The following is an 8,569-nucleotide window of genomic DNA, read 5'->3' as shown; positions in this document are numbered from 1 at the left end:
ACAACTCTAGGGCACATCATTACATTGTATTCTATGTGTAATATTATAATTTGATGATGGTCAAATCCCCCGAAATATGCTGAGGTAATGGTCTAATTCATTATGGCTGGGGGTGCAGTTGGTGGCTACAGAGGTTTACTCTCATGAGTGGGGAGACAGTTCCTAACAAAGGGGAATAAACTGAAGAGAAAACCTCCAAATGTATCCACATGTGCCGCAAAACATTCCACACGTACTGGGCTCTGAATAATTTCACGTGTCTTCTCATTCTGGGACCCAGCTGAGGAAGCAGCCACTCTTCGGCCATGCTACTCTGGTGGCAGAAGGGACCATCTCAAGCCAGTTGGAAGAAGCTCTAAAGCATACAACATATTTCAAGCTTCTGTTCCGACATGGTCCAGTCAAGCCTCACAGTCCCACAGCAGTGGGGCAGAGAAGCCTGCACACAATAGGACAAGATGGCCAAGGTGGGAAGGGAACAAAAGGTTGTCAATGAATAATGAGTCTACCACATAGATCCACTGCAATCAGTTCCAAAGCAAAACCCCAAAATTTTCATGGGACCTGACCAACTAATTCTGAACCGTCTATGGAGTGGCAGAGGGCTAAGAATGATTGGGCTCCGTATGAAGATGAAAAACAAGTACGTAAGGGTAGGACTTTCATAATCAGAAGATTTAATATGAAAGCACAGATTTTCAGACAGTATGGTACTAGTTCAGGGACAGGCAAATGGGACAAAACAGAACCTAAACAGACCCACACGTGCATGCCGTAGCTCTGGCATTGCAAACGAGCAGAGAAACAATGTTCAGATGCAATGTAGACTTACATGTGAAAGGCAAGGCTTTTAAACTTTTAGAAAAGAATATTGAACAATATTCTTAGCCCTGGCTGGTGTAGCTCAGTTCACGGGCCTGTGAACCAAACAACCACGGTTTGATTCCCAGTCAGGGCACATGACTGGGTTGCAGGCCAGTTCCCAGCAAGGAACACATGAGAGGCAACCACACATTGATGTTTCTCTCCCACTCTCTCTCCTTCCCTTCCCCTCTATTTAACAATAAATAAATAAAATATTTAAAAAAGAAAGAAAAATATTTTTACATCTTCAGGGTCAGGAAAGATTTCTCAAAACACATAAAACGGGGTAAAAAAAAGAAAATAAGAATAGTTACTGAATGTTAAAAATGCTTGATCACACTGGTGAGTGGGGAAATACAATCACAACCACAGTGTGAAACTATTTCACATCCCCACATACAAGAAAAACCAAGCACTGGTGAAGATGTGGAGCAAGGGGCCTTGCCTACACTGCTGATGGGGATGGAAATTGGTGTAACCAGCTTAGAAAACAATTTGCCTAAAAGGCAAATGCATACCTTGCATACCTTGAACACATGCATACCTCGAGACCCAACAACTTCACTTGTACATACATATTCGTAAAAACTCTTGCACGCATGCATCAGGAGAAATATTTAAGAATATCTATAGCAACATTTTTGCAATAGCAAAATTTGGGGGGGGGATTTTTTTTCCAAAAAAACTGGAGCCAAACCAATGTCCAAAAGTAGACTGGAAAAATTGTGGCATCTTCCCACAATGAAATATTGTATAACAGAGAAAATGAAAAGCTGAATCTCAGAAACAGAATGCTGAGTGAAAAAAGGCAAGTTGCCTAGGAGTCACATAGAATGATTCCATTTACAAAAAGCTCAAAACCAGGCAAAACTCAACCATGCCATGTTTAAGGCTACTAAATTTATCCATGATAAAATTACTACCACAAAGTTCAGGATAGTGGTTTCCCCCGGAGGAGGAGAATATGGTCATGGAAGGGCGCGTGGAAGATTTCTTGAGTGGAAGCCTTAGCAAGGGCAGTGTTAGGGAGTGTCAGGGACAGAAGTCAGGATGGGGGGGCTGAAGGACGATCTGAAGCTACCAGTGTGAAAGACAGCTAGCACAGTCAACTTATTAAAGAAATGTTGCTGGAAATTGGAGGAGCTCGTATTCTCTCAGAGCAGTTAAAGTTATTGGCAGAGCAGATTTCTTTCTCGTGAGGCCAAAGGAGTGGCTGGTGAGGTGGATTTATGAGGCCGCCTGCGATTGAGCCGAGGAGAGGGAACGGCAGGCGGGGAGCCCTTCTCACATAGAGGGAGGTTTAGGAGTCTCCTTTCATTAGTTGCCCAGAAACTGTGTGCCCACTTGGAGATAAGTAAGCAAGATCTCCAAGCAGCTCTCACGCACTGCTTGCCTTGGCACTCATGAGGTCCCCCTGCCAGGAATCCTCATTCATCAAAGTCTGGGAACAAATGCAGGCCAGTCTGCTCCCAGGAGCACTCACATATCTTACAGGCTGGCTTCAGCATTCTGTTCCTTTCAGCAGAATTAATGAGTGATTGCTCTGACTGCCCATAAATGTAACTTAAAACTTCATCTCATTGTGACTTTATGATGATGTTATAAAGGCCTCCCACAGAAATAGAGAACTCTGGGTCTTTGGAAGTTTATTTAGGGGACTGAGTAGAAAGACTAATATGGAAAAAGGATAACAAGAAATGATCTGACTGAAAGATCATGCATACATGTCTTGACTTCAGGGTTTCACATAGAACTCCATGGAGGCCTGGCTGCAGAGAGATTCAGAGGTACTAATAGGCGGGTGTGTGTGTGTGTGTGTGTGTGTGTGTGTGTGTGTGTGTAAAATGTCTTTTCCTAATAGCTGTAGATGGGGGTGTGACAGAGATGGGGAAACAAATCTTAGGACACTCAAAAGAGAGGTTCCACACTCTTCCAAGGAAACCTGCAGCTCCGACCAGAGACATCCTCTGAGGGGAGTTCGGAAGCACTTAACCTTCCCTGGTATGACATGGGAAGGGTTTTTTTTTCTTTTTTATTTCCTCTGCCTAATGCTCCCTGAAGGAGAGGGAGACAAATATCTTAAGAAAAAGGAGGAGATCATCATGGTTCTTTCCCCCTGAAAACCAGGCCTATTTCAGAGGGGATAAGAAAAATAAGGTTCAAAATAAGCTTGCCCCAAACCTCAGATAAGACTGAAACTCCACTCTAGGGTGCCAGCTCTGTGTTTGCAGAGCAGATAACCAGCCCTGCTTCTTGAAAAAGGCTGAATGAGGTCCCGTTCATTCATATATTCACTCAATAATAATTTATTGAGTGCTCACCTGCCTATTTGAACCTTAGGTTTTAGAACTGTACATTGGGTTTATTGTGCGTAGTATTGTTGTGGAAGTGAAATGATGCAAGTAAAATGCTTGCGTAGTGCTCTTTAATGTTTGGCATCCTTTCTTTGAACCAGTTGGATGATGAACTCTTCTAGACACTGAAGAAGTAACTGAAAAACAGACAAAAAGAGAAGGAGTTAATGGTTTGTCAGGTGCACTTGGTATATAGGAGACAGGAAGGCCCACAGATTTTGCCGGTTTCATATGCATGGTTCCATCAAGTTGTGTGGTATACAGTTGTCTTCTTCCCTCTTCAGTTCTCTGGATCATTCAGCATTGTGGTTTACTTCCAGTGAGCATCCACAGTTAAGTGAGCAATGGGTACATTAAAATATCCACTTGGCCAGGGGCTGAGGGATGGTTTTTCCTTCCAATTCCCATTTTCCTCTAATAAACCTCCTGGCAACCCCTGCCCGGAAAACCCCGCCCCACTGCAGCCCCCCTTCTTCCCACTCTGCAAAGGTGACCTCTCCGGGCAGCTGGTGGCCAGCGCGAAAGGGGCGGGGGGGCCCCAGATTGGAATGGGCCTCTGACCAGGGCCTTGGGACCCCCACCTCCCCCGGCCCCACCGTGCCCCACAGGCCGCTGCGGGGCGCTGCGGCCCCAGTTTAGGAGCTGCGGCTTGGCATGGCAAGGCGGGGAGGAGGGCCCTGCGGGCGGGCGGCAGGCTCGGCCACAGGTAACTTGAGCGAGCGGGGAGCGCAGCCTGGAGAGCGGCGGCTGGAGGCGCAGCGGCGCTGGGCGGCGCCGAGGCCCAGGGGCCACGGGAGCCAGCAGGAGCCAGCAGGAGCCCGCGGGAGCCCATCCCCATTTCTGCTTTCACCCCAGCCCTGTCCCCAGCATCCGTTCCTGCAGCGGGGACGTCCAGCGGGAGAAAAAGGTACAGTGCGGTCTGAGAGCCAGCGCCCCCCACTCCCGGGGACCTCTGATCTGGGGAGGATGAGGTCCGGGCTGGGAGCGCTGCGCCTGCGGCGTCCCAGATCGCTGTCTGCTTGGGGATTAGACTCTGGAGCGCCTTGTCTCTTTCCCGCGGCCTCCGGAAAGCCAGGGCCGGAGGGGTCTTCCTGGGCCACTTCCCCTTATCGCTTTGCTTTGGTTACCCTCTACCTCCCTAGAATATAGAACTCCGGGGGAGGGGGGCCGGGACAGAGGACTTTCTCGTCTTTGCTCGTCCTCCTGCTTTCCCTCCAATGAGTTCAAAGAGTTTGAAGAAAGTGGTCGTGGTGGTGGAGTTTCGGGGGTCGCCGGGTGTTGTTCCCAGATGCTGTTTGCAGGCGCAAAGTCCCCTTGCAAAGGAGGGTCACCTCTCGTTGCCTGGCGCTCCCTGCTGTCCCCGGGCCTTGGGGCCGGCCTCTGGGTGACCGGGCTCCGGGCTCCACTCTGCCTCCCTGTCTTTCACTAAGGGGTGCGGGCGCTGGAGGTTGGGGGCTGCTGTCCTGTCCCAGAAAGACCCGTTCTGTGATTAAACTTTGTAGAGTTAGCAAGTGGCGTCTCCCGGCCGAGGAAATTATCACGTTGTTTGGTTTGAGTTCAGATGCAGGCTTACCAATTCATGTTTTGGGAATTTCAGTGGTGCTTCCGGTAGATTGTGGGGTGGAAGGGGAAGGAGAGGGGCTTCACTTTAATAAAGCCGGTCAGGGACCTTTTCCCTGAGGCTCAGTGAGGGGATTCAAGCAGTGCTTAAGAGATCCCCATTGGGGCTCGAGATAGAATCTCGAGGCCGACACTTGTTCTCTGTGTGACTTGGGAAAACCTGCCTATTTGAACCCTAGGTTTTAGAACTGTACATTGGGTGTATTGTGCGTAGTATTGTTGTGGAAGTGAAATGATGCAAGTAAAATGCTTGCGTAGTGCTCTTTAATGTTTGGCATCCTTTCTTTGAACCAGTTGGATGATGATACTCATTCATGTTTAGGTAATGTTAGTGGGAAGAACTTGGGCAATGAAGACAGGCACACCTGGGTCCACCATGGTCCCACACTGTACTGATTGCCCCTGAGGGAAGGTCTCCCAACTTTAAGAGCAATAACAACCTATTTTCTTACCCTTAGGAGGTGCAACTATACTTCTATCATTTAGAAGTATAGCTTAGCTATCGTTTAGCTTCTATCATTTCTAGCAGGAGTTGTTGTCTTTTTTTTTAAGTAAGTGAAAATCAGAAGAGTTTTCAATCCTCAGGGTCTTAAATGGGGAAGAGAGTAGAAGAAATTGAAGAGGAATGAGACCAAAGAGACCAAAAAAGCTAGTTGTATATTGTTTGAGAAATATAAATCAAGAGTGATAATGAAATGCAAATTTGTTAACTCCTTGTTTGTGGTTAGTGGCACCCAAAAGTAACCACAGCTTTCCACCTAAACTCATCAACCTCTCCAGAGCCTGTCCAGATAAGCATATACTCAAGTAAAGGCAGAGGGGTTTTGAGTAAACTCAGCTTAGAGGTAAGACACACTCCAGCTTCCAAGGCCCTCCTGCATGGGAATTCTGGTGCTGCCACTGTGGAATATCCAAGGTCTGTCCAGAACATATCCAGCCATGTGATGTAAAACATAGAGACACTTATTGAAGATACAAAATACAAGAAACATTGTACATAGGACAATGGTGCCTCAGTCCCCTTCCAATTAGGCACCTTAGGACCTTACACAGTTCCATTCTGCGTCAGCTGCCCTGTCATATTTTCCTGAATCTCACTGATGTTCTGAAATCTCTTCCTTTTCAAAGGTGATTTTAGTTTTAGGAAAAGCCAGAAGTCGAGGGGCACCAAATCTGGGCTGTGGGGGGGCGTGAGTCACCTGGGTGATTTGATGTTTCGTCAAAAAACTCTGCATGAGACATGATACATGAGAGGGCACATTGTGATGAAGCTGCCAATCACCAGTTACCCATAGCTGTGCCTTCTGAATCATCTGAATAGTCTCACAGAGGAATGTTCAAACTTAATGCAACATTTGATGCAGATTCATTGCTCTACTCATTTACAATGTGACAGCCACACAGTACACATGCTCACTCAACTGTGTCTACCGCCCCCACTGACTAGTACAGTGAAGGCATCACTGTTCATGCATTTGCATTCCAGTCCACTGTCCTTGGCAGTCAGGTTACGTGGAGGCCACACAAACCATTCTCATTATATTAACAATGGCTAGACTTTTTCAGGACAGGCTTGTGCATTCAGAAAGTATAAAATTTAGAGGTACAACTTAGAGAATAAGAGCAGAACACACACCCAAGTACCCATCACCCACCTGCAGTACTGGAGCATCCCCAGGTCCTTGGAGCCCCCTTCACCCCTCCCCAATACATCCACTCACTTCTCACTCTAAGGAACCGCTAATCTGGATTTGTGTAAACTTTCTCATTGCTTTTCACATTTAATATCTGTTACGTGTTGACCCCAAGAAAGAAAATAACTACCAAGGACTCCTGGCAGCTAACTGGTCTCAAATTTAAAAACAGAGCCCAGCAGCCATTCTTAAACAGTGGTTCTCACACAAAGCCATACTTCAGGGAGAAGCCTGCACTAAACTGCTGCCTCCTGCATGGAGCTGCCTGCCTGCACTGTATTCCTGCCTTAGGAGGCAACGCTTATAAAGGAGTTCTTGGAATTCTATTTCAACCAACAGGACTGAGGCTTTGCCAGTCCAATCAGAGTTGTAGCATCTTCATTGACCAATCAGAGACGTTCTATTTTGACCAACTAGAACAGTGCTTTTTTTGGCCCAATAAAACTGTGAGGATTAGGAGCGCTTGTTTGCATGAGGATGGCTCAATCAGGTCACCAGGGAGGGGACTTCCTTCTATACAAGTTAGCTCCCCTCTGGCTCAGTGTGCACTATCCCTTTCCATTTAAGACTGAACACTGCCATTGAACTGAGCTGACGCTGAAGCGGAAACATGGAAGACATCTCAGCATAGCAGGGCGGAGCTGTCTAGCCAGAGAGAGGGGCCTCGCCCCAGGCCCCCCTCATAGCTGTGCTGTCCCACAGCAGTTCCATTTTATCATTGAAATAGCATGATTGAGCTCACAGCTGTGCTATATCACAGTTGAGCTGTTTGCACTGAGTCAAGTTTGCTTCTTCACAGCACCCCAAATTTGAAACACCTGAAAGTGGGGATTTCTGTTGAGTTTGTTCTAACCATCATCCATCGACATGCAAAAAACTGTGGGGGAGGGAAGTTTCCAAACAAGAATTTACACAGTGCAGTCTTATAGAACTTAAAAGCAATACATTAAGAGTGAGATGCAAACCACAAAAAAAGCTGACAGGAGAGTCTCTCTCCCAAGCCCCCCCTCCCCCCATTCCTTGGCATAGGTGGGTGTGTTCTGTCTGCAGAGAGGAGGCCCAGTCTCCTCCAACATAGCTTGGAGGCTGTAATTTTAAAAGCTTTGCTTGAGTACCTAAGAATTAGAAAAAACAGTAATTTTCGTGCATGTGTTTTAGAAGTTTTTTGAAAAATACAAATTATCCAGGGGACATTGTATGGGATTGGAAAGATTAAGCTGAGTGAGAGTGAACTTTAAAAATGGTTTTAACCTAAATTCTTCTTTTCCTGATTATGATGTTTGTGTTATGGACTTTGTTTTAAGTTGAAGCAGAGATTCCTAATTTGGTTCATGGTGCCCATAGTATCTCAGTAGTGTTTTCATTGCCTTAGTATAAGTAATAGTTAGGTTCAAACCACGTAATAAGTATTTGTGTCCAAACAATGTAGAAGGTGTTTGAGAAAATAATACACGTAACTGAAAGAAAAATATTTTTAATCTCATTCTTAAACAACCACAATTACCAACAGGATATGAGTGTCTGCACTATTTCTCAAATCTTGGGACCAGATCGGATACGACTGCTCTCACTTCCTGGCCTGTGTTCGTTTTTCTGCAGCGCTTGCTTTTTACTACAGCAACCACAGAAAACCCAAACTCCGCGAAGATACGCTGCCGTTGATGGGGAAGTCGTGGGATCTAGTGTGGAGACTGTGAACTCCTTCCCGTCTTTAAGTTCAGCAGTGCCCGCCGTGTTAAATGTACTATGTATATTTCTCTTGAAATGTTTTAGGAGCCTAAGTTGCTGCAGCGCCCAGAGAACTGGTGTATGGTTTGGGAATTGTTGGTCTGAGGTGAAACCCCCTTCTGGGGAGAGAGCAGGTGTTAAGGAAAAGGGCTGCTTGAAATAGCCCCAGGGTAAACCTCTGTGTCCATGTGCCAAGTGTTGATTTTCTCACCTATAGAAAATGGAATGGCTGATGTCTCCCTGTCGGGTTGTTAAGAGGAATAAATTAGATAATGTACATGAAAGCATCTTTAAAGGGCCTGCACTGTA

General features: G+C 46.4%; 1 protein-coding gene across 3 annotated transcripts in view; it reads left to right on the top strand.

The window, feature by feature from the left end:
• The first annotated feature begins 3,748 nt into the window (after positions 1 to 3,748).
• The window catches only part of ANKRD6 (ankyrin repeat domain 6), a 174,023-nt gene continuing 169,202 nt past the window's right edge, over positions 3,749 to 8,569 (top strand). The window contains exon 1 of one of the 3 annotated variants that reach the window (XM_037039350.1): positions 3,749 to 4,125. The gene's annotated coding sequence lies outside the window, so the exon portion shown is untranslated. The remainder of the gene's footprint in view (positions 4,126 to 8,569) is intronic. The other 2 variants (XM_037039354.1, XM_037039352.1) reach the window with 2 other exon arrangements.

Source organism: Sturnira hondurensis, unplaced genomic scaffold (assembly GCF_014824575.4).
Source record: "Sturnira hondurensis isolate 20B ecotype Veracruz unplaced genomic scaffold, ASM1482457v3 Scaffold0025370, whole genome shotgun sequence".
Lineage (NCBI taxonomy): Eukaryota > Metazoa > Chordata > Mammalia > Chiroptera > Phyllostomidae > Sturnira > Sturnira hondurensis.
This window is presented reverse-complemented; position numbering and strand designations above follow the sequence as displayed.